Source organism: Lissotriton vulgaris, chromosome 6 (assembly GCF_964263255.1).
Source record: "Lissotriton vulgaris chromosome 6, aLisVul1.2, whole genome shotgun sequence".
Classification (NCBI taxonomy): domain Eukaryota; kingdom Metazoa; phylum Chordata; class Amphibia; order Caudata; family Salamandridae; genus Lissotriton; species Lissotriton vulgaris.
This window is the reverse complement of record NC_141694.1, coordinates 736419720-736445762: the sequence shown is the minus strand read 5'-3', so window position 1 is coordinate 736445762 and position 26043 is coordinate 736419720. Positions and strand designations below refer to the sequence as shown.

Genomic DNA, 26043 nt, shown 5'->3' with positions numbered 1-26043 from the left:
TTTCCCTTGATGGAAGGAAGACAAGCATTCAATGCAAAGCAAATCGCTTGCAGCTCCAAAAAATTGATGTGGAGCCCGGATTCTGCCAGAGACCAGCATCCTGTGGTCTCCACCTCTCCCAGATGGCCGCCCAATCCCAGGAGTGACGCATCTGTCACTATTGTGTGGTCTGGTTGGGGAAGGGAGAAGGGTCTGCCTTTGACCCAGTCGCAGTTGGTCAGCCATCACTGCAGATCCTGTGCAGTTCCCTCCGAGATCTAAACCATGTCGGTGAGATTCCCCTGAAGCTGTGACCAATGGAACTTCAGGTCCCAATGTAGAACCCTCATATGTCATCTGGCATGTGTCTCTAGCATGTAGGAGGTCATGAGGCCCAGCAGCCTCATTGTCAGTCTCACCGAAATCCAGGATAGAGGTAGAAACATTGGTATCATAGCCTGAATATCCTGAACTTGCCACTCGTTAGAATAGGCCAGAAACTGCACTTTGACCAGGACAGCTCTGATGAAAGGGTGCGTCTGATAGGGAGTCAGGTGTGACTTCGGCACATTGATAGTGGACCCCAACGAAAGCAGGAGATTCTGGGGCGAGATTGCCTTTAACAGCCAGTCATTGAGATAGGGGAAGAATGGTACCCCTGATCTACGCAGGTAAGCTGCGACCACCACCACCACCTTGGAAAACACCTAAGGGGCACTGGTAAGGCCAAAGGGGAGCACTTTGAACTAAAAGTGTTCATGGTGCACCGTGAACCTCAGGTAGCAGTGATGGACTGGAAGGAAGGGAATGTGATAATAGGCGTCAAACGCTACCATCCAATCTCCGGGGTCTAGGACAGACAAGACCTGAGCCAGAGTGAGTATTTTGAACTTGTCCTTTTTGAGGAAGTAGTTGAGGTCTTGCAGATCAAGAATAGGATGAAGTCCCTTGCTCGTTTTCAGGACTAGAAAGTGATGGGAATAGCAACCACAGCCTACTTCTGGCACCAGAACCCTCTCTATGGCTCCCTGGGTCAATAGAGGTTTGACTTCCTCCTGTAGCAAGTTCACGTGATCCTCTGCAGCATTTCATAAGCCATAAGGATGGAAGGAGGGGTAGTCATGAAGGAGAGGGAGTACCCCTTTCAGACTATCTGGAGAACCCACATGTCCTATGTGATATTTTGCCAGTGGTGGAGGTGATGGCTGATTCTGCTACCAATTAGCTGTCCATGTTCTTAAAGGGAAGGTTTAGAGGCTGCAGGGGGAGGAGTCGACTGACTCGACCTATGCCTGCCTGAACCACAGAGTCGAAAGGAGTCGTGCCCACGGCTGCAGAGAGGTTGCTTAACTTGTGCAGTCGCGTGGCTGGGATATGGCTGGCGCGGCTGAAAGCCCCTGCCATAGCCATGAGAGGAGCAAAAAGCAGACAGGACAGGTGACCACCAAGAGGCCAAAGGACTTGGCCATAGCCTGCAAGTCCTTAAAGCGCTCCAGGGCCATGTACGCCTGGTCTCCTAAGAGGCCGGTGCAATCAAAAGGCATTGCATAAGGGAAGCCTGGACATCCCCAGAAAATCCAGAAGTTCTTAGCCAGAAAAGCCACCATGGATGAAATTGCTCTGCACAGCAAGTCAGTGGTATCAAGTCCACAACGAAGAGTGAACTTTGCCACATCTCTCCTGTCTGATACAGCAAGGGAGATATGGCCCAGGCCATCTTCGGGACCTGTGGCAGCCCCTCTGAAACCGTTTCCCACATGGAGTGGACGTAACAGCCCAATAGGCATGCAGTGTTCACTGACCGCACGGCTGAGGCAAGAAAAGATCTTCCTGTTCCAACTATCTAGCCTCTTGGACTCCCTGTCCGAGGAAGAAGAAAGGAACGCGCTTTGTGAGGTAGAGGCTTGGACCTCCAAGCTCTCGGGGGTAGGGTTGCTGGTGAGGAATTTAGTGTCACCCGGTAATGGGCGATAGGGGCGGGTGCTAGTTATAATCTCAGGAGCCACCACTGAATATGAGGCTTCGTCCTCCGTGCCACAGTAAAGATAGAGAGCAGGCCGGAATCTAGTGAGGTATCCAGTCCACTGGCCTCACAAAAAATCCTCATACCAGTCCATTTCATGTTCATGCGGGTATTGTAAAGAGGCCAGCGACCCCTCTCAACCTTCCTCCATATCTAGCCCCTCAAAATGAAGCTGAAGAATCGACCTAGAGCTCAAGGGTGTCGTTGGTGCCAGAATTAGCATCAGTTAGAGCCTATCCGGCTCCAGGTCACCGGGGGTAAGAATGGGGTTGCCGCCGCCGAGGGCCATCAAAAGTCTTGGCACGAGGGCCAGCACCTGGGAGGGTCGCAGGGGCACGACCGGTGTCAGTCCAGATCCACCACCATATCGACTAGGAGGTGTTGGGGCTGGAGCCTGATGAAACCCCCTCTAAGCCTCTGGGGCTCAAAGGCGCGCCAGGATGGTCAGGTCACCCAAACATGAGGCACATGGAGTCATAGAATTCTTTAAGCAGGTGGGGGTCACTCCGGCTCTTGGAAAGGCAGGGAAGCACTGAGCCGGCCCAGGTGCAGCATACAGACTCCTCAGTCACATTGGCTGATGGACGAGGAGAAGTTAAAGCATGCTTTGACTTCTTGTGTTTCTTGTGCCTCTTACCTGACTAACCTGACGATTATGAGCAGGGGAGGAGCACTTAGGACTCCCGGAGCGGTGCCTGGACCTTCCCCTTGGCCGGGAATGAGACCTCTGGGGCAAACAGCGGGGAGTCGAACACCAGGCCGCAAGCTGCTTTAGGGACTACTCACTAAAAGCCTTCAGGGGCATGGCCCTGCAGTCAGAGCACAACATTAAGTCGTGGTCGCGCTCCAGAGACAAATTAAATGTGGATCCCTCACCAACATGGCGTGATGGCAGGTGCCGCACGGTTTGAATCCAGAAATCTTTTTCGACATAGAGGAAAAAAACTACCGACCAAAAATCGTCAAAAACATTGAAAAAAGCCTGACAAAAATTGAGAACAACTGTGGTAGGTAGCGCTGTACAAGCGAGTTATGATGAAACACTATCATGGATATATTTCTCCACTTGTTTTTCACTCGTTTGCAATGTGGCTGTGCTGCATGATAACATTTTGCTTAATTCAGGTCTGCCGACAAGTGCTCGTTATATTCTTGAAAATCTATTTCTAATTCTTAATATTCTCAGATCATTTGGCAAAACAGTTACCTCAAATAAAAAAACTACAATCAGAGACATATTAGTCCCGCACCATTCTTGGAAAAGATAATTAGGCAGTTTCACAATATCACATACGAAACGTTCAAAACACAGCTCCTTGGAGTTCAATCAGCTATGCGTAAAATGTCATCACCAACACACAAATGACACATTGTGTAGCAAAAAGTAATCTTCCTAGATGAAAAGCAATTTTGAAAGCTTGTTCAGTCCCAAAATACACAAACCCATGAAAAGCGGCTGAATCAAGACACAGGAAGCACAGTGTTTCATTATTTTAACTTTCGTTTTTTATTTATTGTCTCTTGCATCTTTAGTTTGAGCAGATGCTTCTGTCGATCACTCGGCTTCACCAAGAAGGTGTTAGGGATTGCTGTGGAAAACAACTGTGAGATGTTTCTGGACTAGCACACATCTAGTCTCACGTTTACCACCATGCACATTGGTTAAATGTGTAAATATATGCACTCAGGCAAGTATTTCATATATAGAGATGTGATAATGTACACAATTGCTTTGCAGGCTATATGCATAAAATGAAACCTGCTTTGATTTTTTTACATTTACCATAACTGGTAATGCAGAACGGTGTATAAAAGCATTGATGTCATGATGCGGAGAATACACCCTTTTAGCCAATTTGCCGCGGCGAACATACCGCCGCGGAAAAAAATTACGAGTGCGCAGTTCGGACGGCCATCGAAAAGGTTAACACAGGATTTTTTCATACTTCTGATCTTCTCAACCTTAGATTCTTGGGGGTCCTCTTGTTTCTATTTTGAGTTAAGGTAAGGCAGGGGGTTTGCAAAGCTTCCAACTCAGTTAATTTAATGCGTAGTTCCTGTAGCTTACAAAACAAAAATAGGACACCACTCAATAGCCATCTCTCTGTCCACCACTCAAAACTTCCACTCAGAGGATCAAGGCCTTCCTATACACATCTGCACCAGTCTCAAACAAATCGATGATCAACACCCTCTCAACCAAAAATAAATTGCTAGCACAATTTAAACTTTGCTTTTTCAACTAATTTGACAGAAAGGAATCCTTCCACCTAAACAGAGGCACAACAAACACAGGCTCCTCATAGGATTTCTGTTCTTCAAACATCTTAAAAAACATTTGCCTGGAATATCCTGGTACCATTCCAATAAGAGCAGTCATCAACTCCCCTCATTAATTGGTAAACTGCCACTCAAATTTTAAAACATCCTTCAATAAATGTATAAGAAACAGGAACTTGACCAGCCAGTATCAAATACCCCTCTTAAGTAAACTTACAGAAAAGGTAGGTTTCTGCCAGATCTCAGTCTAAGTAGAACAAAACAGCTACTCAGCAAATTGACAAATGAGGTTTCAGACCTGGAAGAAGCATGGCTGCACTATTCCTACAAAATCTGTGGTCGGTGTGATATGGTTCACCACCAAATACTGGCCAAAAGAATTTATGATGCAGGTATCCAGGGCACGGTTCTCAAATAGGTAAAATTCGACCTGAAAGTTAGACCCCAAATGAGCTTACCACCACCATTCAAACCCAAAGGCTACTCAATGCAAGTAGATGTGTGATAGAAATCACACCTCTACCTCTAACAGTATTCAAGCCCCTCTTCAGACCTCACACGAGCATACAATCTCACTTGCTGAAAATATGTTGATGATACACAGATCATTTTAAAACTGAACAGTCGAGAGCTGAGCTGTCCCAGATACCTGCGTCTTCTACGACTGGCAGACACCCCGATTCTGGTCCCAAAAGCACCCAAGAGCAAACGGGCATTCAGGATCAAATGATTTCCTCGTTATCCCTTGTGAAGAGTGGTAATGGTGTTAGTGGTTTAATTGGTGGACAGGGGGAGGTGGGAGGAGGGAGGGACTTGTTGTTTTGTCTCAAGGCACTTCGAACGCTTTATGTCATCATCCAACTCAAGCTGACATTGTATATGTTCATTGCTCATACACTGGAATGTGACATGTTATCATTGAGCGAAGAAGCAAGACCTTACTGTTTGGTATTTTGTGAAATCTCAATAAAAGATTTAAACCATAAAACGGAACAGTCCTCGGAAGTCAAGAAGAACAAGTTACTTACCTTCGGTAACGATATATCTGTAAGAAACAGTAGTTAGTATTAGATTCCTTACCTTAGAATATCTCCAGGCGTCAGACTGGATCCGGAAATTTTTGCGTAGCAGTACCCTTGCGCGTCGGTAGGCGTCTTCTGCGGCTCCGTGTCCATTGTCGGTGTCGTGGGTGCCGTGATGACGTCGTCGGAGTACTTAGACGCCACCTCCGAGTGCTGACGTCAGTTCTTAGACACAGCTTTTCCGCGCCAGAAACGCAGAGCCATGTTAAAAACCAACACTGGTGCCATTGAAACTAGGGCCCTGAAAGGGGGTGACCTTAACCCTAGATATGGGTTTGCAGAACGGGGAGGATGGGTGGGGCAGTAAGGAATCTAATACTAACTACTGTTTCTTACAGATATATTGTTACCGAAGGTAAGTAACTTGTTCATCTGAATGAAACAGGTTAGTATTAGATTCCTTACCTTAGAATAGATACCCCAGCAATACCAACCCCGGTGGTGGGTCTGCGAACCAATAATCACACCAGAAAGCCCTGGAGGGGGAACGGCCAAAGAAGCCATCCCTCCGGACTTGGCTGTTCAGGCAGTAGTGTCTCGCAAACGTGTGCAGCGATGCTCACGTAGCTGCCTGACAGATGTCCTGCAAGGGGACACCCCGGCCCAGGGCAGTGGTAGCCGCCGTGGCCCGAGTGGAATGGGCCCTCAGCCCAACAGGAGGCTCCTTCTTTGCCAAGGAGTAACAAGACTTGACACACAAGACGACCCACTGAGAGATGGTCCGCTTGGGTACCGCCCATCCCTTCCTAGCGCCCAAGTAACCAACAAAGAGTTGGTCATCCACCCGGAACTGGCGTGTGCGATCCAGATAGAATGAGAGCGCACGTTTTGGGTCCAGACGGTGGAGCCGCTCTTCCTCCTTTGAGGGATGCTGAGGCGGAAAGAAGGTGGGTAAGGTGATAGACTGCCCGATGTGGAAGGCCGTGACAACCTTGGGCAGGAAAGAGGGTCTAGTCCGTAACACAACCTTGTCCGGATGGACAGAAAGGAAGGAGGTTTGAATGAAAGAGCCTGGAGCTCACTCACTCTCCTGGCAGAGGTGATGGCAACCAGGAAAGCAGTCTTCAGAGTAAGAAGGCGGAGAGGACAGTTGTGAAGTGGCTCAAAGGGAGCACACATCAGGTAAGTAAGAACCAGGTTCAAGTCCCACTGAGGCATCACGAATGGAACAGGTGGAAACATGTGTGTGATGCCTTTTAGAAAATGAGTTACAATAGGGGACTTGAACAAAGATGGTTGATCAGGCTGCCTTAGAAAGGCTGAAAGGGCGGAAAGGTAGCCCTTGATAGTGCCCAGAGCAGAGCCCTGCTGGGCAAGAGAAAGACGGAAGAGAAGAACCTCAGAAAGAGGGTCAGAGAGAGGATCCACAGCCTTTGCTGTGCACCATGCCACAAATCTGTTCCACCTGCAGGCGTATACCGACTTTGTGGAGGGACGCCTGGCTGCCAGAATGATATTACAGACTTCAGGAGGCAAGTCAAATGGCCTCAACTGTCGCCGCTCAATCTCCAAGCATGGAGGTGGAGACTGGACAGGTTCGGTTGGAGGACCGTCCCCTGTTGCTGCGACAGAAGGTCCTCCTGAAGAGGCAGACGGACCGGGGGATCGACTGACATACTGAGTAGCTCGGGATACCAGTACCTTCGTGCCCAGTCCGGAGCCACAAGGATGACTTGGGCCCGGTCGCGTTTGATCTTCTTCAGCACTCTGGGCAGAAGTGGTATAGGCGGAAAGACGTACAACAGACCGCAACTCCACTCGCGACGAAAAGCGTCTCTGAGCAAGTTCCGCCTTGGAAATTCCAACGCGCAGAACTGATGACATTGCGCGTTCTCTTCGGTGGCGAATAGATCTAACCAAGGCTCTCCCCACTGCAGAAAGAGACCTTGCGCCACGTCCGAGTTCAGACGCCCCATCATGCACCGGTGGCTGAGTTCGTCCGCCCTGGCGTTCAGAGAACCTGCCAGGTGTTGAACCACCAGGGTCACGCCCTGATGTTCCAGCCACTGCCAGAGGCGCAGAGCCTCCTGGCAGAGGGTCCACAAGGCCACCCCGTCCTGTTTGTTGCAGTACCTCATGGCGGTGGTGTTGTCCGTGAACACCTGCACTACACTCCCCCGGACAGAGGGGAAGAATGCCTTCAGTGCAAGACGAATTGCCCGCAGCTCCAAAAGGTTGATATGGAGCCGGGACTCCGCCGGAGACCAGAGGCCTCTGATCTCCGCCTCTCCCATGTGGCCTCCCCAGTACTGGAGGGGCGCGTCCGTCACCACTATGTGCTCCGGTTGGGAAAGGGAGAGGGATCTGCCGCTGACCCAATCGCAGTCCGTGAGCCACCACTGCAGCTGTCTTGCAGTGCCCTCCGAGATCAGGATATGGTCGGACAGGTTGCCCTGATGCTGGGCCCACTGAAACTTCAGGTCCCACTGCAGAGCCTGCATCCGCCATCGGGCGTGATGCTCCAGAAGGATGCAGGAAGCCATCAGCCCCAGAAGCCGCAGCATCAACCTGACCGAGACTCGGGAAAAAGGCTGAAAGATCGGAATCAGAGCGTGAATATCCCGAACCCGCTGCTCGGGGGGGATAAACCCGAAACTATGCCGAGTAGAGAACCGCTCCGATGAAGAGGAGCTTCTGAGAGGGACACAGGTGTGACTTCGGCACATTGATGGAGAACCCCAGCAGGTGCAGGAGGTCCGCCGTCGTCTGGAGGGGGCTGACGACTGTCTGGGGCGAGCCCGCCTTCAACAACCAATCGTCGAGGTAAGGGAAGACTGAAACTCCTAACCTGCGCAGATGAGCTGCGACCACCGCCATCACTTTAGTGAACACCCGTGGGGCGCTGGTAAGGCCGAAGGGGAGCACAGTAAACTAAAAGTGCTCGTGGCCGACCGTGAACCGCAGGTAGCACAGGTGGGCCGGCAGGACGGGGATGTGGAAATAAGCGTCCTGCAAGTCCAACGCTACCATCCAGTCTCCTGGGTCCAGGGCAGCTAAGACCTGAGCCAGTGTCAGCATTTTGAACTTCTCCTTCCGGAGGAAGCCGTTGACATTCCGTAGGTCCAAGATAGGGCGTAGGCCTCCTTTGCCCTTCTTGGGTACCAGAAAGTAGTGGTAGTAGCAACCACACCTTACTTCTAGCCCAGGAACGCGCTCGATGGCCCCCTTGGACAAGAGGGCCGTAACCTCCTCCGGCAGAAGCAGCAAATGATCCCCCGATACGCGGTGGTGTTGCTGTGGCATGGCTGGAGGGGTCGTCTCGAAGGGGAGGGAGTAGCCCCTTCGGAAGATTTGCAGCACCCACCTGTCCGATGTGACAGTGCGCCAGTGGGAGAGGTGATGGCGAACCCTGCCCCCCACCGGCGTCACATGGGCCTGAAAGCACGGACTAGGAAGGTTTTGAGGCGGATGCTGCGGGGGAAGGTGTGGACATGCCTCGCCGTTGTCCCCGACCGCCTCCACGGCGGTTTCCACGGCCACCACCGCGTTGGATGTTAGTCTGCGGTGCGTGGCTGGCAGCACGTGTGGGGGCGCCCCTTCCGTGGCCACGAAAGGAGCGAAAGGCACCCGTTTGCTGGCACGGGGCCGAGAGGCTCAAGGACTTGGCCGTAGCCCTGGAGTCCTTAAAGCGCTCAAGCGCATGGTCTGCCTTGTCGCCAAAAATGCGACGGCCATCAAACGGCATGTCCATGAGGGTATTCTGGACACCCGCTGAAAAGTTGGTGGACCTCAACCAGGCGTGGCGACGAATCGCCACCGTCGTTGCCATCGCTCTGCCCAGTGAGTCAGTGGTATCCAGCCCACACCGGATGGAATAGCGTGCTGCATCTTGACCCTCCACAAGGGCTTGGGCGAGTTTAGCCTTGACCTCCACCGGGCATTGTGGCAGCACGTCCGCGACCGTGTCCCACAGGGAGTGGGTTTAGCGGCCCAAGAGGCATGCGGTGTTGGAAGACCGCAGTCCCATACTAAGGGAGGAGAATATCTTCTTTCCATAATTCACATACCTCTTGGATTCCCGATCAGGCGGAGCCGACGGGAATGCGGTCTGGGAGTTTGAGGCCTGGATAACCAGGCTCTCGGGGGAGGGGTGGGTGGACAGGAAAGCAGGGTCGCCCGGGGCCGGGCGGTGGCGTCTGGCCATGTTCCTATCTACAGGCTGACCTGTAGCGGGCCTGGACCAAGTGCCCAAAAGAACGTCAATTAAGTCCTCATTAAACGGCAGCAGAGGCTCAGCCGAGCTTGACTGCGGTTTAAGGACCTCAGTGAGGAGGTTAGTCCTCACGGCCACAACGGGAAGCTCAAGGGCCAAGGCCTTGGCCGCCCGTGTCAACACCACACTGAAGGTTGCCCCCTCCTCCGTAGCTACGCTAGGAGGTGAGACAAAACCAGTGTCTGGCAAAGTGTCCAGACCACTGGCATCCCCAAGACCTGTCCAGTCCTCCTGGGACTGACACTCATGTGTTAGAAGAGGGTCCTCAGACCCCTCCCAATACTCCTCATCACCCATCTCCTGATAATCATGGTTGTCAAATGATGGGGCCGGTTCATTGAAGTAAAACTCCCCAAGCGGCGTCGAGAGCGGCACCCAGCGGCGCCGCTCCGGCGCTGGACCCGGTTCGAGGGAGGTATCGGGGACGGCGGCCGAGGGTTTACCGGCCTCAGATTTTGCCTACTCCTGGTCACACTCCGGAAGTCGGACCTACGGAGCTTTTCAGTGGGACGAACCCGGACGCAGGCCGGCTTGAGGTTGAAGGCAGGCGGCTTGGCTGGCCAGGTTGAGTCGGTCCCCTTATGGAGCTTTTTTCCTTAGTTGCTCCAAAGTTCTCCAAGCTCCTCGAACTTCTTCCTGAAGTTCCCCAAGAGGTCCCAAAGTGTCTTAAACTCACTCCAAGGGTCTGGAAGCTCCAAGATGGTCCTTGAAAGCTGAGGACTTCAGTTTCCACAATCCACTTGGACAAAACGCTTACAAATCCACTGGTAGTTCTACAGGTTGAGGATCCTTGGTGGTGATGTTCCAGGTGAGCTCTGTTAACCTGAAGCTTGCAGGGAGTCCACGTTTAGTCCTTTTACAGCAAAGTAATCCACAGGCTGTAGTTGCAGATGGTGCAGAAGGTGCAGTCTTCAGAGTGCAGGCCCTTGGAAATGCACATCAAACTTCCAGCATGGCCGCCTTGCTTTCTTAGGTTTCAAGCAGCAGATCGGACGGGCTCTGCCCTTCTCAGATACTTATTTCAACTGTATGGCACTATTTTGTCCCAGAGTGCACCAATTTTTCCAAATTCATAATGGCTGATTTTCCAGCAGGGAGGGAAGAGCTGGGTAAACACACCCTTAGGATGGCTAATCTCCATAGTCTCTCCCCCTTGCATCTGCTCATTCCTTCCTTAAGCCTAGCATCGGGCTTGGGTTCACAAGTGTAGAGTTGTAAATGCCACTGAGGTCCTCCCTTTCCCTTGAAGTCCATTGTTTACGACTCCTCCACCCTGCTCTAGCATTCCTGTTCAATAGGACCCTGCCCACCCAGCCGAGCTGCAAAACTCCAGGGGCTCTCTATCACCACTTCAAAGACGACTGGCTAATCCCCTTAACTCTGACCAATCAGGAAAGACCACTGGAAGGCTACATTTGGATTTACAAACAAGAAAGTCTTATAACTTCTTGTATGTACATTTTAGAAGAAATTCAAGAATATAATATTGTTGGATTTATTAATACCAATCTGGGAAGTCCTTGAATGGTACTTTTAGCATTATCCTATCAAGAGATATAAGTTGATAACTATGTCCTACGTTAACCTATGTTTTGCAATGGGAAAATTACTTGGGCCATTTTTCCAGCACCAGGGCTCATAAAAACATATTTTATAAGTATTCTGCCTATATCTACAGGACCCCCACCCCTGATATACCTAGAGGAGACTTTAGGGGTTCAGAAAATGCAGAAATATTGCAGATCCAGCCTCCACAGTGCTCCTACCACCAAAGTCGATTTGGGCAGCAGTTTATCACAATCTGGGGAGTGAAATGTGCAATTTCACTTTACCCAAGGCATATACAACTCATTTTATAAGGGTCCAACTTATAGATACCTGACCCCGCACCCACCCACCTCTGGGACACCTAGGGGAGACCCGGGGGGTACCTAATATGCCCAAACATTATAGGTTAACCATTTCTTAAGTGCCCCAAACACAAAAGTCGAGTTTGGGCACAGTTTACTTTTTAAAAGCAGTCCTGCAGCACATGGCTACTTTTAAACTGACCTCAGGCTCAGCAGTGCACACATGCAAGTGCAGAAAAGGGCTGCTGGCCTCTAAACTACCATGCCTATTATATACTTGGGATTGAGAGGTAGTTTCAATCCCCTGCCCTATTATGTACTAAGGCTGTATGGGGGAGGTCATGGCAATCACAGGGGTACCCAAACCTATAGTGTACCCTAGTGTATGTAGGTGTTTTAACTGTATTTATTTGTCAGCATTGCACTGGCCCTGGGCCTGGTTAAACAGAGCCCAGGGTCAGTCAGGGTCAGTTACCACCAGTACCAGTCAGCAAAATGTTGGGGGGTACCCAGGGCACTGGATGACTTTGCAACAATCCCCTCATATTTAACTGTTCAAAAATGTAAATACTCAAGTGTGGTATCTGGCAAAATCTTGACTATGTCATACATGGAGAAGCGTGGCTCAATGGTTAGAGCGGCAGACCCTGATGCAGAGGTCTGGCCCGGGACCAGGGTTCAATTCCCGCCTCGGCGGCTCTTGGACTCAATTTCCCCGGACCTGATAATTCTCGCCTCGGTGCCTAGTCTAATCATGGGTCCCACTCTGTGACTCTGGGCAATAGCTTGCTTAATCTCCACAACGGCCCCAGCAGCGCTGTGGAGGCCTGACTTCACCTTGGGGGTGCCCAGGAGTGGACATTTCACAGGAAAGCCAGGATGGGTTCCACAGCGGTATGAATACAGCGCTACGAGGCCTCCAGGTAGAAGTGCGCTATATAAATACTCTACATTTACATTTACATACATACCATTGGAAACGTGAAAGGCATCCTTGGCGTGCCCATGGAGGGAAAGTTCCCACATGAACCCTACATTACTAATGTAACATAAGATGCTTTTTGTATGATAAAAATTCCGAACTGTGTCTTCCCTTCTCTATGCTCATCACATAAGACACAGGCATATTCGGCACAAATTAAATCCCATCTGGACAACGGGAATGGATCCGACATGCAACACTTTAGAAAACTAACCAGCAATGTACAAAATATGCAAAAGGCAGCAGCCAGACAAGTTCTTAACTCAAACAGATGGGACCACATAACCCATTCTCAAACTTATTGGTTATTCGTGGCAAAAAGAATGTCCTACAAAGTCCTTTGCATTGCACACTGACAAGGCAGCAACCTTCTTACAATCTCAACTCAGGTTATAAAACCAAACGAGAAACCTCAGATCAAGTATGGAACGATATGGAACCTTACCTACTAGACTCACCCCCACCACCTCCATCAAAAACCTAATTGATTAAATAGCTCCTTCTCTGTGCAGACATGCAAGTTTTGGAGGACACTGTCAAAGAGGATATGAGCCATCAACAATCATCGAGAATTCAGGGGCCTGGGTTTTCTCAAATGTTGGACACAACTGAACCCATGCAACAACAGATGACTACTTTGTATGTGCTGCATGAAGTCTTATCCTCATTTTGCCGTGCTTACAACCATAATTGTAAGCTGCAACTACAAGCTGCTGCACCTACTCTGGTGCACACACAACACCAAAACTCAATATCAACAGTTTGACAACTACTAACACCCTTCTGCCATTCACTCACTGCTTACTTGATCAATTTGAAAGTACTTTGTAGCATCGACAAGAGGTAGGAATGCTACAATGCAATACAATTGTAAGAGGACATATTCCTTTTTTACGCAGCTACTTCTAGGAGTTACTCATATTAATTTCCATTGCTTCGGATTACTCTTCTCTTTGCGCCCTTTTTATATAGGAAAACAGACCACTTCACAGACCGGGGAGATGGGAGGCCAGTGCGATTAGACAGAGTATGCACCACAGAGTATCCACCAGAAAGAGCGTTTCAAAAGGTATGTAACTTGTTCTTCTGATGGACACTTCAAACTGCAGATTTCTCACTTTTAGAATAAGTAGCACAGTAATATCTCTCACAGTGGTGGGTCTGCTGAATGGCTCTAATCAAAATGTTCAGCAGGAACAAGTGGGCAAAATGCCCTTCCCTTCAGACCTGGCTCTCAAAGCAGTAGTGCTTTGTGAATGTATTCACCAATGCCTATGTTGGGCCTGACAAACGTCCAGGACAGACACTCCTTGTGCCAACACAGAGGTACCAGCCTTGGCTCTTGTTTAATGGGCCCTCAGTCTCCCTAGGACTGCTTTTTATCTGTTGTATACCAATTCCTAATTCAGAGGACTATCCACCTTGACAAAGTCCTTTTCTACAAGTCTTGACTTTCTTTGTCCCAGAGAATGCCGCAAATAGCTGATCATCCACCCAAAGGTCTATGGTGAGATCAATATAAAAGATCAATTGTTCTTGAGGTCCAGCCTATGGAGTTTCTTCTCTTTTTTCGAGAGATGAGTTGGAGCAAAGAATGGTGAGACAGTAATAGATTGCACAACAGACATGACTTTAGGGAAAAGGCTGTTCTGGTCCTCAACAATGATGACAACTAAAACTTTGGAGGGATGGTTGAATACAATCAGCTGTCATTGCTCAATCTCCATGCATGGAGGTGCATTCTTTGCAGGTTTGGCTGCATGACCCTTCTCTGCTGCTGTGACTGGCGATCCTCTCAAAGAGGTAGCCTGATCAGAGGACAGACACTCATGACCAGAACTTCCGGGTACTACACTGTCCTCGCCCAATAAACAAGGTACTTACCTTCGGTAATGCTTTTTCTGGTAGATACAGTATCTGCCTGTGGATTCCTCACCTTGTGAATATCCCCTTGCGTCGGAAACATTCGGAAATTCTTTCGTAGCTTCTCACTGACGTGGACGACGTCATAGAGGCACGGCATCGCGCGCGACTCCGCTGACGTCACCGACACCATATTAGGCCCACGCCGGCGTGATGACATTAGTTCCGCCCTTTTTTCCGTGCCTTCGAGGCATACAGACGGACCGATGACAGTAGATATATATACACAGTATACACAGTACCCAAATGTCAAGATAATACACACACAGTGTGAAGCCAATGCAGGAAAACATCTAAAATAAGACATTTCCTTTGATAATAATATATATATATATACATTACATTACAATTACTCAGGTATTGAAGAGTGGACAACGGGGAGGTGGGTGGGTCAGTGAGGAAGCCACAGGCAGATACTGTATCTACCAGAAAAAGCGTTACCGAAGGTAAGTAACTTGTTCTTCTGGTAGATACATCTGCCAGTGGATTCCTCACCTTGTGAATAGATTCCCACAGCAGTCCCCACTCCCGGAGGAGAGTGTCCACTCTGCTATACCAAGAAATCTTGGAGGACAGAGCGCGCAAAGTGGCCGTCCCTCCTCACCTTGGAATCCAAGCTCTAATGCTTCGCGAAAGTGTGGCGGGAGGCCCAAGTCCCAGCTCTGCAAATGTCCTCTACAGGCACACCTCAAGTATGAGCAGATGATGCAGACTTAGCTCTAGTAGAATGAGCCCTTATACCCTCTGGAGGTTCCTTACCCGCCAGGGAGTAGCAGATCTTGATGCATAAAATTAACCATCTTGAGAGCGTGCGGTTGTGCACAGCCTTCCCCTTCCTGCAGCCAGCAAATCCAACGAACAGCTGGTCATCCGACCTGAACTCTCTCGTCCTGTCCAGGTAAAAGCTCAATGCCCTCTGAGGGTCCAGGCGGTGAAGTCTCTCCTCCTCCTTGGAAGGGTGAGGGGGAGAATAAAAGATAGGGAGGGTAACCGACTGCCCCAGGTGGAAAGGAGTTACCACCTTCGGCAGAAAAGCCGCCCTGGTCATGAGAACCATTCGATCAGCATGAATGGATAAAAACGGGGGCTTTGAACTAAGAGCTTGAAGCTCACTTACCCTCCTTGCCGAGGTAATGCTACCAGAAAAACAGTCTTGAAAGACAAAAGGCTAAAGGGACACTTGTGTAACGGCTCAAAAGGCAAACCCATCAGGTCAAGGTTCAAGTCCCACTGAGGCACAATAAAAGGAGTAGGAGGAAATGTATTGGTAAGGCCTTTAATGAACCGTAAAACGATAGGTGACTTAAACAAAGAGGGATGGTCCGGCAAACAAAGGAAAGCCAATAAGACCGACAAATAACCCTTAATAGTTGCCATCGCAAAACCCTGCTGGGCCAAGGAAAGAGCAAATTGAAGAATATTGGACAAACGAGCCCTTAAAGGGTCAATGGACTTCTCCCCACACCAAGCAACTAACTTAGACCATTTATAGGAATAAATGGACTTAGTGGAGTCACGCCTGGCTGACAAAATGACATCCACCACATCGTGTGGGAGAGAAAAGGAATTCAGGTTGCCCCGTTAAATCTCCAGGCATGAAGGTGTAAGGTCTGGCGGTGGGGGTGTAGAACCTGCCCCTCCATCTGGGAGAGGAGATCTGCCCTGTGAGGGAGACGGAGCTGCGAGCACGAGGAGAGGTGGAGAAGATCTGTGTACCACACCCTTCTTGGCCAATCCGGGGCGATCAATATAACTTGGGCCCGGTCTTGGCGAATAATCAAACTGTAGCCCTACCTCAATTAACACACCATCAACTTTCTTGACCACAGCAGGGGTAAATGACCACAATGTCTATTTCTATACCCTAGGTGTGTGTCTTCACACTACTCCTTAGGCCAGGGTGTCTCAGTAAATCAACATGAACCAAGTAAAAACACAGGCCAACATTTAATAGAAAGAATATACTAGGAAAAAATGTGAAGGGAAGAGAGAGTACCTCACGGTCGTAACACCTGAGGGGGTTGCCGGTTTAGCAATATCCGGTCTACCCACTTCTCATCATCGGTTACTCTCTCTACGTGAAGTAAGAAGCATGCACACAAATATACTAGTACACACAATGAGAATAGTGAGAATAGTGACAAGGGAAAACACACAACACAGTGAGTGGATTCAGACAATACTGTGACAACATATATACATACTAAGACCCCAAGACAATCAAAACAAACAGGTAAATAAAACCTGGAGAAGTTTTGCTGGCCGTCTAATTTCTTTATTCTGATGCTGCAAGACCTTCCATTAAAAATGTTTTAATTGTATACCATATCTTCTTCTTTATCCGGTCTTGGCGAACCTTCCTCAGAACTCGAGGAATCAAGGGTATGGGAGGAAATGCGTAAAGGAGTTGCGAGTCCCAACTCAACTGAAACGCGTCCCCCAAGGCTCCCTGCATCGGAAACTGGAGGCTGCAGAATGACGGGCAGTGAGCATTCTCGTGAGTGGCGAACAGATCCACCAGAGGAGTCCCCCAAGTCCGAAAGACCTGATGAACTACCTCTGGATGGAGCCTCCACTGGTGGTCGGCGGAGAACTGCCGACTGAGACTGTCTGCACGAACGTTCAGAACTCCGGCCAGATGATTTGCCATCAGACAAATCTGATGGTCCTGAACCCAGGACCAGTGAAGCAGAGCCTCTCTGCAGAGACACTGCGACCTCACTCCTCCCAGCTTGTTGATATACCACATCGCGGTCGTGTTGTCCTTCAGGACTTCAACTGACTGACAGCGAAGGGAAGGGAGGAAGGCCTTGAGTGCCAGACGTATCGCCCGCAACTCTAAAAGGTTGATGTGAAGCAACCTTTCCTCTGGAGACCAAAGACCTTTCATCTCCAGATCCCCCAGATGAGCACCCCACCCTAAAGTGGATGAATCCGTTATCACTGTGGCCACAGATGGAGGTAGATGAAAAGGCTTTCCTTGTGACAGATTGCCTTCCACGCTCCACCAAATCAGATCCGCTGCAGTTTCTCTGGAGATCCTCACTGACTCCCTGAGATCTCCGTTGTGTTGATACCATTGCCTGCGGAGGCACCACTGGAGTGCCCTCATGTGCCAGCGTGCATGGTTGACCAATAGAATGCAAGAAGCCATCAGACCGAGCAAGCGAAGGACCTTCAGGACTGGAACGACCGCTCCATTGAAAAACAAAGGAATAATTTTTCTGTATGTCACGAATCCTTTGAGGAGGAGGGAATGCACGGCATACAGTAGTGTCCAGTACCACACCTATGAACAGGTTGCGCTGGGAGGGCACCAGGTGAGATTTGGGTACATTTATCGAAAAACCCAACCTGTGCAACAACTGAGCTGTCTCCTGCAGGTGGTGGAACACCTTCTCCGGCGACTCTGCTTTGATCAGCCAGTCGTCCAGATACGAGAATACAGGTATCCCTGACCTCCTGAGATGTGCTGCCACCAGTGCCATCGCCTTGGTGAAGACTCGAGGCGCAGTAGTAAGACCAAACTGAAGGACAGCAAACTGGTAGTGTTGCGACCCAACCGTGAAACGGAGATACTTTCTGTGCGACTTCAAGATGGGAATATGAAAATACACATCCTGCAAATCGATTGACACCATCTTCTTCCATCAGCGCCTGAAGAACCTGAGCAAGGGTGAGCATCTTGAACTTCTCCTGCTTCAGATACAAGTTCAAGATCCTGAGATCCAGGATTGGCCGAAGCCTGCCATCCTTTTTGGGGATCAGAAAATACCGGGAGTAGCATCCCTGACCCCTTTCCTGCTCCGGAACCACCTCTATCCCACCTTTTCTGAACAGCGCTAGGACTTCTTCCTGCAGGAGAAGCAGGTGGTCCTCCGAACAATAACCCTGGCAAGGAGGGTAATTTGGGGGAAACTCCCGAAAGGGAAGAGCATACCCATTCTCCACTAGATTGAGAACCCAAAGATCCGATGTAATCAATTCCCAATCTCGTAGGAAATGGGTAAGCCGACCCCCCACTGGGCCCACATGATCCGGAATGGCGGATCTAGGGCTGCTTTGCTGCGTTGGTAGGGGGCTGGGAAGGGGAAGAGGAAGAAGAGGAGGAGGCGACTTGACGACCTCTGGGACGAGCTCTCTGTCTGCCCCTGTACGCCTTGTACAGTGTGTTTTGCTGCTGCTGCGGAGGAACGAAAAGAAGATCTGCCAAACCCTCTAAAACGTTTCCCAAAGGTGCCCCTGGTCTGAAGGCCCAACGACTTAGCCGTCGCCCTGCTGTCCTTAAAACGTCATAAAGCAGCGTCTGCCTTTTTGCCAAACAAACCAGACCCGTCGAATGGTAGATCCATTAATACAGACTGGACATCTGTTGAAAACTCAGACGATTTAAGCCATTCAGCTCTCCTCGTAGCCACCGAAGAGCCCATGACTCTTGCCACAGAATCTGCTGTGTTCAAACCACTCTGGATAGCCTGCCTTGCTGCAGCCTGAGTGTCCGAGATAACCTCCTGGAAGTCTTTTCTATCATCCTCCAGTATCTTTGGCACCAACTGTTTTACAGTATCCATCAGGGCGTGGATATAACGCCCCATCAGGCAGGTCGCGTTTGTGGACTTCAACGCCATGCTGGCAGAGGAGAAAATCTTTTAAGCAGCCTGATCCTGTTTCCTCAACTCCTTTTCTGCAGGAACCTGTGGAAAAGCTCCCGTTGATCTCTTGGAACAGGCAGCCTGCACCACCAAACTCTCAGGCAGAGGGTGTGTGGACAAAAATTCCGGGTCATTAGGAGCAGCTCTATATCTCCTGGCAACAGCCCTAGATACTGCAGGAGCTGACAATGGTTTCTTCCAAACTTCTAAAATTGGCTCTGCTAGGGCATCATTAAATGGCAGCATTGGCTCAATCACTGAAGATCGTGAATGAAGGACCTTTGTGAGAATATTCGACTTAAAATCAGCAGTAGGCAGAGTAATGTTCAGTAAGTCTGCCGCCTTCCTTATCACAACATGGTAAGGAGCCACATCTTTAGAGGGTGCATCCAACACTGAGGCTATATCCCACTCAGGAGACAGTTCCAGGCCACTAGCCACCCTCAGGTCATCAAATGGGTCCTCAGACTCCTGCAGCTCACCCTCTTCCATATCTTCCTCACAAAACCTTTCTTCCTCCATAAGCCTCTGGGCTTCCCGTCTCGACCTGTGCCTCACATACGATGCCGACGGATCCACTGTTGACTCCGTCGGAGCCGGTGCCGGCGCTGATCCCGACTACGGACGAGGTAGTTTCACACGAGGTCGTTCAGGGTTCGGCATCGGAGTTGATGGAATCGGCGTTGATGGAATCGGCGTCGATGGCTTCGGAGTCGAAGGCCTCGCCGGCGTCGGAAAATGCCAATGCGGTGCTGGAGCCGGTATAAAGGGCGCAGGAGCATAGGTCTGGGGAACACCCAGACTAAACGCCATCGGAACCGTGGGACCAGCAGGAGCCCCAGTGGGGTACATAGCCCTGGAGTATATTCCGAACATAGCATTCAGGAACTGCGTCGGTTCCTGACCTGGAGCGGGGAAGGCTGGGTACGAACCCTCGGGCCGCTCTTGAGGGCGCGGAGTCAATACGACGTCGACCTCCTCTTCGGGCTGGGGCACAGGAGTCGATGGACTCGCAGGCAACGGAGCCTCTCCCTCACCAATGACCTCCTCCTCACCTTCATTCTCCCGACCTGAAGGATGGGACGGAACCGGAGATGGATTCGGTATCTGCCTCGGTGAAACTGGCGAATTCACATGCAACACTTCACCCTCGGCGTCCTGCTCTTCTGAAGCCGAAGACACCACTACCTTCTCAACCAGCTTCACCTGTGACTTCGGCTCTGAACCCGAGTCCTTCCTCGAGTGACGCCGGGACTCATGGGTCCTCTTCTTATGCTTCTTCTTTGAAGATCTTGAAGCATGGGCCGAGGACGAGTCCGAGCGCGACCTCGAACGAGACCTTGACCTCGAACGCCGAGTTCGCGACCTCAAACTTTTCTTCTCCTTTCTGCTTTTAAGTTTCTCCACGAGAAGCTTGGTTTCCCTCTCCCGAAGGGCCTTGGGTGTCATCTTCTTGCAAGACGAGCAGTCTTCCACGTCATGGTCTGAGCTAAGACACCATACGCAGCATTCATGTGGATCCGTAATGGACATGGTTTTGCCACATTCCCCACAAGCTTTAAACCCGGTTTTCTTCAAAGACATGTCGAGAGAGAAGACAATGAAGCACAATGATATAACAAAGTAACAAGGTTACTGCAATAGCTACGGACGATCCCTAGAAAACCGTTAGCGTCGACGACGCGGAAAAAAGGGAACTGATGTCATCACGCCGGCGTGGGCCTAATATGGTGTCGGTGACGTCAGCGGATTCGCGCGCGATGCCGTGCCTCTATGACATCGTCCACGTCGGCCAAAGCTACGAAAGAATTTCCGAATGTTGCTGACGCAAGGGGATATTCACAAGGTGAGGAATCCACTGGCAGATGTATCTATCAGAACTGGAGCAACTAAGATGACTTGGACCTGGTCGTTCCTGATCTTCCTCAGAACTCAGGCCAGGAAAAAAAAGTTTACTCAGCGTGCAAAACCACAGTCAATATGTTAGTCTTGATTCCCACTGTTAGTAGCTGTAAGTCTCAAATTATTGCTACTTGTCTCATTACAACAGCAAATGGGGCACTATATTTTGTTGATTGTCCAGGGGAGAACACAACCCAGTGTGTAGGGAAGTGTCCAAGCCAGTGGACTCTTATATGTCCACAAGTAGGTTGCCATCGACATATGTGTAGTGAAATAATCCCCCTCATCTCGATCAGCATCTTCAAAGCCAGGTTCACTCTGATCACAGTTTGAACAGAAAGGTTGTTGTAGCACCGGTGTGAGGCTCTGAGGTAAAAGAACAGTTCTAGCTGAGTCAAACTGAACTAGGACCAGGTGCATCAGGATGGTGTTGGGATTGGGACTGATTTGGCTTAGAGTCAGGCAGGGCAAAAGGAATGGAGTCTTCCTCCAGCACTGGCAGAATCAGGGCTGGAGTCTATGTAAAGTAGATGGTTTGGATTTTAGTACTGGACTGGAAGTCTTGTTCGACACTGGTGCAGAACTTGAGATGGTTTCAGGAGGCACAGGTGGCAACGAGGGCAGACCAGTCAGGGGTAGCCAGAGTGGAGGTCTCCTTGGATCTATGGGGCTCAGAGGTGTGCCAGAGGGAGCCAGAAGGATGACAAAGATATGAAACAGGGACTCTTTAAAAGCCTCAATCTCTTGCGCTTTGCCAACAGTCACGGAAACTCTGGGTGATTCGGAATAAGCTGTAAGAACTGGCTCATATGCAGAGGGCATGGGAGAGAGACAGAGAGGAACCCTTACATCCTTGTGACTTCTCAGGTTGAGAGTAGTGGGACTGGGAAGAATCCTGTTTGATCTTCTTGTGCTTCAACTTCTATGCCTTACCAGAAGACTTTGACCGCGACAAGGACCTGTTATGTGAAGGGCCTCGAGAGTGGGAATGTGTCTGGGCCTCAATTTCGACCAGGATCAGGACTTCCATAAGTTCTTTTGGTGCTGGTAGGCATGAAGGGCAGATGTATAGGCAAATAGGCTGGTTTTTCTTATCAATTGTGTCTTTTATTGAAATATCGGTATAAGTAGAAAAACAAATGATGATGTGGATGGTTCTCCTTGGTTGGTGGATTTGAATCGTATCCTCTTCCTCTTTCTCCCTTGTAGGTCTTCTGTGAGATGGAAGGGACCCAGAATCTCGGTGAAGAAACAGCAGTATGTATATTGTATGATAGGGATAGTAATGACCCGTTGACCACACTCAATTGTGCTTGAGGTTGGGGTTTGAAAAGAAATGATGAGGGAAAGAAAATTGGAGGAAGGAGGAATACTCTATTTACAAGCAATAACCCCTTTTGAGTGTCTGTGCGATATAGGCTTGGCTGGTCTGTCCCCATAAAACCTTGTTCCCGGGACCTGCTCACTACGCCAAATCTCTCCAGAGTTGTGGCAGCGCTACAGTGTCCTCTGGGGCTGACCACTAGTCCTCACACCAGGTCTCGGGGCTCTCCTCCACCTCCTCTTGAGCTAGAGCATCTCAACCGATGTTCTACGGAGAAGACCTAAGCACGAGGATGCCTTCCCTAGGAGAAGACTCTGGGTCTTCTCCTAGGGGAAGGTGTCCTCTTGCTTAGGTCTTCTCTGTAGGCCTCTCCTCATGCTCCACCACATCCTGGCTGGTGGACCACGGATCCCGATCTGCTTACCAAGCTCCTCCTGGGCCAGTATTTTCTTCTTTCCGCCCGGTAGCCTCCTTTTGGCTCTCATTAGTCCCCACGGATTGGTCATCCTGTCTCGCTGCTCTGCTTCCCTCCATGGAAAAACATCTGTCCTTTGTTAGTTTCCTTTCTTGTGCCGGCTTTGATGTTTTGACGCTTTCCATTCTTTTTTTTTTACAGAATTCCTGGAAATAAATGTGTGTGTGTGGGTGACGGCGAGATTGCATTGAGGTAAGGAGGGGGTTTACAGGGCCAGATATATCACATCGATCTGCGACGCATAGCTTCATTTTGTGGTCCTAAATTGCTTTCAGATTCATAAGTGCACACATCTTGACGGACTTGGAGGCGTGCCCCAAACCCAAACATCTGATGGGGGTCTATCACTGACTTATGTTTTTGATAGTCCCTAAAATGTTTGAACCCTGTAATCTTAGGAAGGGGACATAGTTCCCCTGCATACTGGAAAAATGTAAACAATTTTGGAAATAACTCATCAACTGACAAGAAAAAGTTGGGTGCGAGCTCCAGATCCACATACGAAAATGCAGAAATTAAGGAACGGACATCAGCGCATATCGGTTGCGCTTATATGTGGCTCTGTTTATCACTTCCACAGTAGAACAATGCCAGCGCTGAACCACATAACGCCAGCTAGCAGAGAGAGGGAATACTGCGGTTAAATCTTCTGGATCTAGTCTGGTGCCTGGAGCTATACTAAATGTGATGAATCTGTTGCTAGAAGTATGCAATAAAAAAATCTTTGTAAAAAACAAGTTTAAACAAGCACTGGCAGAGACAATAGATCTTGGCTTTAAATGGTCTAGCTATTTACATTGATAATGCTTATTTGCTTATTTGCAAGTGAAGACAGATGTGCACTTGTGACTGTCACTATTGGAACAGGCTTTACATTAAAGTAAACCCATTCTAAGGTTGCCACCATGACTCATGTGCACAGACATGTCACGACACATGCATGTCTTGATGTATATCTGGTAATGCATGCATGTGCATGCCTCAGGACATGAGTGTATGAATGTGTTACGGCATAAGTGTGTGCACGCCACATGATGCTTGTGGCCATTTTAAAATTACTGTTCTAACATGATAAACAGTCATGTTAAAACAGTAAATGTAAATGATGAAAAATAGAAACCAAAAATGAACGCTGATCGTGAAAAGTACGAAATGGACCAGCAGCAGTTGGTAGATGCTAGACTGCGTATGTAAAATACTAAATAAAATATTTTAATAGCTTAAACAGTGGTTTGGGAGTGGGGACGTGGAGCAAGGTGGGAAGCATTATGGAGTGACAGGGTGTGGAAAAGAAAGCTTGGGGTGGTTTGCAGATTATAAAGAGCATAAGAGGAGAGAGCAAGCAAACACACACTCTACAACAGAGTGCCCAAAACCAAATAAAAAAAGGCAGCACAAGTATGCCGTGGAAGAAATGCTCATCCAATCATAACACTGTGTGACTAAAATGCTCCTGGGTGGAGCAAGGTTATGGAAAGGAAAGTCATCGATAGACAAATGACAGAGGCAACAAAGCCATCCAATCATGAAGAAGGAGCTGACCTAAAGTCAACTATGTATATTCAGTGGCAGCTGGCACCTACGGGGAAGGCGGGCGCATGTGCAAATTATATATTAAAAAAAGCGTGCAAATAACATAATAAAAAATATAAACGTACCTTACACAAACACGGCGTCCTCCGGTCCGCTTCTTTGGCAGGAACTGGAAAAGGAAGCAGCAACTTCCTTGGCCAACCCTAGGGCTGCTCTCACCAGCATGAGAGCAGCCCTAGGATTGGTGGGAGCAGCCTCATTCGACACTCCACAGCGCTCTGGAGGCTTTGGCTTGCTCTAACCCAGCTGCCTTAAGACAGCTGGGTTAGAGATGTTTAAAGTGTGGATGTGTGGCTGACTGTCGCACAAAGGCTGGCCAAAAAAGACATGCACTCTTTAAACAGTGCTTTGCCAGCCCACCCATCTCCCTGCTGAGTGGCATGCTGCTGTCACTCAGCTGCAGCCCCGCCCCCATCCTGATACTCTTTTCGGGATGGGGCATTAAAAATAAAATGGTAATAAATTACTATTTTATTTTTCATCACTGTGCTTTGGGGGGGAAGGTGGGTTTAAGTGGGACGACGCGCCTCGCTCCATCAGAGAATCTGCCCCTGTGTATATTGGAAGCAACAGGTGTGGCCAAACTACAGTTAAAGTGGTCTGTAGCTAATACCAACAAAAAAAAAATAGGCTGAAGAAAGACCTCAACGTAACAAATCCTAAAAGTACCCTTAAAAAAATATTTAAAAAAAAAGTATAAACAATATTGCAACAAAACAAACTGAACACTACCAGGCCTAGCGATTAGAAGCTATGTGAATACAGGCAACCTTTTCTTTTGATTCAGTGACATTCAGACGTTATGAAGGACAAAAAGAGGAAGCAGCATGAGAAAGAACAAAAAAAAGAGAAAAGTAAACTTTTATGGAGAAAGGAAAAATAGAGAAGAACATACTTAATAAGTAAAAAGGTAATTTAAGGAAAATAAAAATGTTAAAGTGTGCCAGCACAGTATTTGTCTCATGAAAGAAATGAATTGTGGATGACTGTCCATCAGGCTTTTTTGTTGAAATGACAGTGGAAATTTTTTTCCTCCCATCAAGTAGGAATCAGAAGAAGATATTCACTGAAATAACATGTGATTGGTAGTAAACTATGAAAGACTTAGGAACCTGGACCTTCAAAACATCTCCTAGAATGAGCTTGACACATCAAATAAGTGAGCCCCTGAACATTTTTTTATATGGTAGAAAATCACCGTTGATGAAAAGGGTATTCTAGGTAAGAATGGACTTGACAGTGGTTTGTTATAGGTTTTCAGGTGCCTCTTAGAATGTAACACAGTATGAGAATGCAAGTTTATTTGACGGTGCTATAGGGTAAAAGGAACCACTATCCCTTTTCAATTTGGCTACTGCAATTGAGCCACAACACTCCCTAGCACACGTATAGTTATAATATAGTTCATGTGTATCAGTGTTTCCACCGTTTCTTGCAGGAAAAGTAGAGAAAAGTTCTTGTTCTCGTAATTCAATTCCAAGTTTTATTCTTGATCACTGGAAAGCGTTCACACAGCCAACACGTGTTTCGCCGTAATTGGGAATGTAAACCACAACTTTTTCAAGGCTATTTCCAGATCTGTATTTTCTTTAGTGTAATGCGGTGATAATTCCAACCCGCATATGGGTTCTACGGCCGACTTCGAATATGTATCCAGTCGAGGAATCAATCATTAAATTTTCTTTTTTGCCTCCAAATGTATTGCAGTGGCTTTCGCCTATGATCCGCGCTTGGTTTTTTCTCTCTATCGGTCCCCCGTTCATTC

At 48.8% G+C, this 26043-nt stretch overlaps 1 protein-coding gene across 1 annotated transcript in view; it reads right to left on the bottom strand.

Moving 5' to 3' along the window:
• Positions 1-26043, bottom strand: part of TBC1D32 (TBC1 domain family member 32) — a 959368-nt gene that overhangs the window by 152478 nt on the left and 780847 nt on the right. The gene's annotated exons all lie outside the window — the stretch shown is intronic.